Source organism: Labeo rohita, chromosome 19 (genome assembly GCF_022985175.1).
Source record: "Labeo rohita strain BAU-BD-2019 chromosome 19, IGBB_LRoh.1.0, whole genome shotgun sequence".
Classification (NCBI taxonomy): Eukaryota; Metazoa; Chordata; class Actinopteri; order Cypriniformes; family Cyprinidae; genus Labeo; species Labeo rohita.
The window spans coordinates 25,939,706-25,947,574 of NC_066887.1; positions in this window are offsets into that span (position 1 = coordinate 25,939,706).

A 7,869-nucleotide genomic window follows, 5' to 3' on the forward strand; every position below is an offset into this window, starting at 1 on the left:
TCTTCGCGTCGCGTTTTGCTTTTGTTGAAAGACCTCCGCACAAGCCACGCCCCAACGCTCCAACAGCCAATCAGCACACAGGCGTTCTTTCCCACAGCGGAGCAGCAGTCGATCGCCCTCTACAGATGCATTGTAGCCCAAACTGAGGTTAGGAAATTGATTGTTATATTTTCCGAATATACTGGATTATGAGCTATTCTTAGAAGTCCGGTTCACATGGTTATGGAACAGCATATGATTAAAAATAAATGTTTTGTATCGATTCCCTCTCAGTCAAAGGACATCGCGTTCTGATTGGATTATGCGAGCGAACTGAAGTGTTAAAGCCCCCCTTTAACACTTTGGGTATAAATGCTTTCATCTCCTCCAATCAACAAAAGTTTTTATAAAGAACAAGGCATTGACACTTTCACACAGACTCGAAATGCAAGATAGACTAGTCTTTGGTCAATCCAATTAGGTCTGTCTTCATTTGTTCTCTCTAGTTTATACAGTTTATATTTGATGAATTAGCTTAATACACACAATTGATTATAAGAAGAGAAGAGAAGAGAAGAGTCAAACAAATTACATGCTCCTAATATAAATCATACGCTGTGATTAGCATATACTTAAGAATATTGGTCCGGATTTTCATCTTAAACATGTAAGTACATTTTACATACATGTAGGTCATCTTGGTGTTAAGGACACTTTGTATTTTAATATCCAAGACGTGTTGCTTTTTGCATACTATAGCTATAAGTATGCATATTCAGATGCAGAAATGTAATGTAAAAAAAAAAACCTGTTGTTTGCTGTCCGTGCTTATTTAGGAAATCATTTTCATTCTAGTAAATGTCTAGTGTGCTTCTCACATCTTCAATCTAGTCCCACTTGCGTACTATCACACATACACACTCGTAACTGTGTATTGCACAATACACACTGTCTGTTGACAGATTCAAGAAGAGCCAGCAGGCGTTTTAGCACTCTTGTCAAAACAGCAGTTACTTCTGCTGAATGCTAATGCATAATTCAAGAACCTCTCACGAAGCAAATTGTAGGGCTCAAGTCTCCTCTATCTCTCCTTTTAATAATGAGACAAACCCAACATCTACTCAACCCACCAACAAATAGAAATATTTCAAAAAACAAAAAACACAGCAACTTTATTAAACTTAGGAAAGATCTTTAATTTATTAATTTTAAAACTGGTATGCTTTTCCTATACCACATTTAGATTTTTTTTCAGGATCTGTTTGTTATGGTGTGTCAATATGTCAAAGGTATGGTTAAAATGTACAATATTTACATCTTACTCTTACAAAGTCTAACCAATAAACCTGTGTAAACCCATTTGGTCACGTGTCAGTGTTTCTTTCAGTGTTTCTTTCATTCTTTCCTTTTTGATGTTTACACTTAAAACATGTTTTATGGTCTGTCAGCTCCTTTTCAAATCTCCTCTCCAGTTTTATATTTGATTTGTGTTGTAGATCTGTGTTATTTATAATGCAATGCAATCTTACATTTTATTTTGAGATCTATAAATTCTATTTGTTTTACTTTGCTGCCAAAATGGCAGGATATAATGGAAAAAAAAACAATATAGGCTGTAATTCGCGTATTACATAAACACTATATTTTCTCAGCTACATGACACATATCCATCAGGATCTCGTCGGATTGTCGTACCACCTTTAGCCTTCTAGTTCAATCCAGTTTGGTCCTGAAAGTGAGGTATGTGATGTCTGCAACAGCTGTATGTCCTAACAGGTAAGCCAGACAGGACAGGTAAGGACAATATAACAATATATCTTCAACAAAACAGACAGCAACTTCCTCATGAGCATTTAATATTGCACAACATAAAGCAAATGAATCAGGTTCCTGATGTCAGCCTCATATAATTAGTCAGTGTTTGTTTATAGGAAACTATCAAGGCCTAGGCTTTGGTTTATGGTGTACAACAAATGTATTTGCTTTGTTTCAAAGCCTAATGTGCAGCGTGTGTAGAATGGATCTTTAAGGCAAAATATATTCTATTTTGACACATAGAATGTTCCAACATTATGCTGCCTTCTAAAATATTTTGTTTTGGTCAAATTTGAGGACAAAAATTTGTGGTAAAAAAAAACAACACCAGTATTTCAAAATATAACTCTATTATATTTCAAAATACAACTTAAAATGTAATAAAAGTGTATAAATCACTAGAAACATTGTCCAACAGCAACTGCAGCAGGTAAAGTTACAGCGGGAGTCCACGTCTCTTTCACCACCCCTGAGCCCATTGAGTTTCAACAGACCCCCTAAAGGGTGCGGTGGGGTTTGGTCAGCAATCAGGGGGTAAAACTTCTTGTCTGTGATTTAATGAGCTTTGAGAATGAATGAAAAAAATTTAAATAACAGCTGGAAATAAAAAATGATTATCATTTTATCAATGAAAACATTTTTAAAGATCTTTGTTTTAATTTTGATGATTAGAGCTTACAGCTCATGAAAGTCAAAAATCCAGTATCTCAAAATATTAGAATCAAAAGATCAATCAAAAAACGGATTTGCAAAAAAGAAAAGTTCAAGTTTTTTAAAGTATGTTCATGTATGCACTCAATACTTAGTCGGCAGAACATATTACAGCAAATGACTTGCTCCTAGCACAAATTACAGCATCAGTGAAGTGTGACATGTAAGTGATCAGCCTGTGGCACTGCTGAGGCACTACTGAGCCTTTAGATCGTCTGTGTATTGTTGGATCAACCGTTTCTCATCTTTTTCTTGATCTTTTTGAAAATATCCCATAGATTCTCAATGGGGTTCAGGTTAGGCATGTTGGCTGGCTAATAAAGCACAGTAATCATGGTCAGCAAACCACTTGGAAGTGGTTTTGGCACTGTGGGCAGGTGCTAAAGTCCTGCTGGAAAAGGAAATCAGCATCTCCATAAAGCTTGTCAGCAGATGGAAGCATAAAGTGCTTCAAAATCTCCTGGTAGACGGCTGCATTGACTTTGGACTTAATAAAACACAATGGACCAACACCAGCAGACGTCACGGCACCCCAAATCATTACAGACCTCAGAAACTTCACACTGGACTTCAAGCAGCTTGGATTCTGTGCCTCTCCAGTCTTCCTCCAGACTCCGGGATCATGATTTCAGCATGAAATGCAAAATTTACTTGTATCTGAAAAGAGGACTTTGGACCACTGAGCAACAGTCCACTTCTTTTTGTCCTTAGCCCAGGTAAGAGGCTTCTGACATTGTTTCTGTTTCAGAAGTGGCTTGGTAGCCCTTTTCCTGAAGACGTCTGAGTGTGGTGACTCTTGATGCGCTGACTCCGGCTTCAGTCCACTCCTTGTGAAGCTCTCCCAAGTGTTTGAATCGGCTTTACTTGACAGTATTCTCAAGCTTGCGGTCATCCCTGTTGCTCGTGCACTTTTTCCTACCCAGTTTCTTCCTTCCAGTCAACTTTGCATTTAATATGCTTTGATACAGCACTCTGTAAACAGCCACCCCTTTCAGTAATGACTTTCTGTGACTTACTCTCTTTGTGGAGGGTGTCAGTGATTATCTTCTGGACCATTTCCAAGTCAGCCGTCTTCCCCATTAGTGTGGTTTCAAACAACAAGAGATAACCTGAATACTGTAGGGATAGACATTTAATGAAACACAAATGTAAATATTCTAATATTTAGAGACACTGGATTTTTGACTTTCATGAGCTGTATGCTCTAATCATCAAAATTAAAACAAAAAACTTTTGAAATGTTGTAATGAATCTTGAATATATGAAAGTTTCAGTTTTTAAAATGTTACTATAAAAAAATGATATATTTCATGATATTTTTTGAGATGCACCTGTGTATATCTATAAAGTATTAATAAAAACAGTTAAACACTTAACTGTGTGTGTGTGTGTGTGTGTGTGTATATATATATATATATATATATATATATATATACATACAGCAGTCAACATATGAAGTGGATCAAAGTTGTCCTAAGACCGAAAATGGGTATTGTTTTGGTTTTAGGACAACTTTGATGAAAAGTTTTGATCCACTTCAAATGTTGATTACTGTATATATGTATGTATATACATGTATATATATATGTGACCCTGGACCACAAAATCAGTCTTAAGTAGCACGGGCATATTTCTAGCAATACATTGTACATTGTATGGGTCAAAATTATATTTTTATTTTTATGCCGAAAATCATTAGGATATTAAGTAAAGATCATGTTCCATGGAGATATTTTGTAAATTTCCTACTATAAATATATCAAAACATATTACTAAACAAAAATTTTTGTTTAGTAATATGCACTGCTACAAACTTAATTTGGACAACTTTAAAGGTGATTTTCTCGGTATTTAGATTTTGCACCCTCAGATTCCAGATTTTCAAATAGTTGCATCTCAGCCAAATATTGTCCTATCCTAACAAACCATACATCAATGGATGTATAATCAGTGGATGATGTATAAATGTCATTTTCAAAAAAATTTACCCTTACAACTGGTTTTGTGGTCCAGGGTCACATATGTGTGTGTGTGTGTGTGTGTGTGTATTTGCTAAATATAAAATAGCAAATATTTGTTATATAAACATGAATATATAATATGCTAAAATTCAGCATTGAAATCAAAGGAATAAATTACTAAATTATTTTTTAAATATATTCAAATAGATAATATTTAAAATAGTAAAAATATTTCAAAATTTTACAGTTTTTACTGTAATTTGGATCAAATAAATGCCGGCTTGGTAATATATATATATATATATATATATATATATTTTTTTTTTTTTCTATTTTATTCAATAATGGTTGTTAGCATATTAATATAACAAAGGCAGTTATTAAAAACAATAGTATTTGTGTACTTTGCTCTAGGAGTGCTTTTCGTGAGACATTTGTCCTGCTCTTTGTCCTATAAAGCAGTCCAAATCAGTCATTTATGAGGTTAGGATGTTGGCTGTATAAGTATTTCACTAGGTTTTGGAACGGAGCCACTGTAAGCTTGCTGTAACGTGTTTATTTCTTGGGTCTTGTCCTGGTCTTGGCATCATAAAGTTGAACATTTCTGAAAATGTTACAGGGGACTGACTTTCCTTTTACTTCTTCCTCCTTCTCTCTTTTTTTATGGCACACTGCTCACATTTATCACAGACAAAGACTATACCACAAATGACATAGTTGGACGTTGGCTAAAGCGGCATCAAATTTTAGCATGTATGACATCACAGTAAATATTGCATATTTATATTGTTACCTAAAGATGATGTGAATAGATATACACTATATGTGTGTACATATAAAAATGTAATAATCTGACATATATAGAAAGTAAATATACTCTAGGGAGAACAGTTATAAAACCTTACTCTTGATACCAAGGTTTTGTTTCCAAGAAACAGACTATAAAAGGTATTCAGAGGAGAATCAATGTCAACAGTGACCTTTAGCCCTGGGCAAAGTTTAATCTGTGAATGGAAAACTTTTATAAGTTGTCACAATGTACTTTATCTTTTCCCAAGCTGACAAAGTATACTAGTATAGAAATACCCGTATAAAAGTTTCCCTAAACAAAATCTGACACAAAATCTACATTCTTTTTTTGGCATTAAAGCACCTTTTTTCCGCAAAAAGCAGAAGGCCACTGAAGCTTGACCTTTTTTTTAGAACAGCTAAATAAAAATACAAACAGACAGGTTTCGCCCACATTAAGTTAAATGTTATGAGTGCCTAGAGCTTTTTCTGGCATTGTCTTTCGTTTGACACGTGTGATATAAGAGTCTTAAGTCCAGGAGGCCAGATATCCGGAGGCATGAGCATTGGCCGGAGAGTGTAGTATTAAATCCAGGAATGGATACTAATAAGGCTAATTTAAACCTTGCCCATAGATGAACTTCTGTGGCAAGATCTGTAGCCATAATCCTCCAAAATACACATACTCTACACTTCTTAAAGGTACAGTTATCCAAAAACATAATTCTGTCATTGTTGTTTCTTTTGACTGTCATTCTTCTGTTAAAGGAGAAGTCCACTTCCAAAACAAAGATTCACATATAATGTACTCACCCTCTTGTTATCCAAGATGTTCATGTCTTTCTTTCTTCAGTCAGAAAGAAATTATGTTTTTGTAGGAAACATTTCAGGATTTTTCTCATAATGGACCGATATGGTGCCCCGATTTTGAACTTCCAAAATGCAGTTTAAATGCGGCTTCAAACGATCCCAAATGCGGTTGTAAACGAGTCCAGCCGAGTAAGAAGGGTATTACATAGCGAAATGATCGGTTATTTCCATTAAAAAAAGTACAGTTTAAATACTTTTTAATCTCAAACGCTCGTCTTGTCTCGCTCTTCCTGAACTCTGCGTATTCTGCCTCAAGACACTGTACACTGTAAAAAAAGGACTGTGAATTTAATGGTAAAAGACTGTAAAAATGCTACAGTAAAAAACTGTTAAATAGTTAATGGTAAGTTACTAGTTAATGTTCCCCCACGGTGAAAAACTGCATTGGACATTGCATGTAATTTTACGGTAGTATACCGTTTTTGGAAGCGGGGGAAAAAGAGCGTATAATTTACAGTGAATAACCATAAATTGACATTCCCAGAATTCCCTGCGTTACATTTCAAATTTGATGTTTTTTTGTTGAAATAACTATGTTACTTCTTAGTTTTTTCTTATCAGTTTTGTACATTAGTATTGTATGTTACATCTAATGTTGTTAAATGAATGTTTATTGCATTATAGTTTTGCATTATAGTTTTTATGAATTATAATTTCATATGTGTTACCATGATGGTGTTTAGTGTTTGTGTGAAAGACACTGTGCACCTTCTATATATGTTATTATTTCAAAACTGCTTGTGATGGGCTTTGGCTCATCATGTGACTTATCGTTATGTGGCTCGTTATGTGGTTATCAGTGTATTGCAAAGGTACAAAACAGATTTCAGTACTTCAATAAGTTGGTATATTAACATTATATCAGTTAATGAAATTACGGTATTTAAATGTAAATTCTAAGTTAAAACCGAAAAAACAAAAACATTGCTACCGTATTTTTTTTACCATATTTTCAACCACAGCTGCTGTTTTTTTTTACAGTAAATTTAAATTCAAAAAAAGGTAAAACAGCAATATAAGATGATTTTGAAGTTGAGGGAGAACATGAGATGGGAGTTTTTCGACATACCCTAACTGTCATGAACTGAAAAAACAAAACAGTCCAGGCAGAGTAAGACAAGATGAGAGTTTGACATTAAAAAGTACATAAGTACTGGGATCGCTAAAACTGCATTTGGGATCGTTTGAAGCCGCATTTAAACTGCATTTTGGAAGTTCAAAATCAGGGCACCATATCAGTCCATTATATGGGGAAAAATGCTGAAATGTTTTTCTCAAAAAACATCATTTCTTTACGACTGAAGAAAGAAAGACATGAACATCTTAAATGACAAGGGGCTGAGTACGTTATATGTGAATCTTTGTTTTGGAAGCAGACTTCTCCTTTAAACACCAAAGCTGTATAACTTTGCAACAACATTAGAGCGGGTAAATAATGACAGAATTGTCATTTTTTTGGTGAGCTATCCTGGTAAAGAGAATGGGAGGCCTGTTTTGTGCCAGTGCACAGCATTGCACAATCTTTTCTTTTGGCTATTCTTTTATTTTCTTGCAACACTGATATCCATGCCAGGTACTTTCAGATGTCTCATGCATGTCTAGTTCTGGCCAGAAGAGTTGCTATTTGCTGGACCACTTTGTTATTTCTCAAAAGACCCATTGCATTATTCTGATTTTGTATGATTTTACTTCATGCAAAAACACCCATGTTGTTTAAGTCACAAGTTAATTTCCCAACATCCTC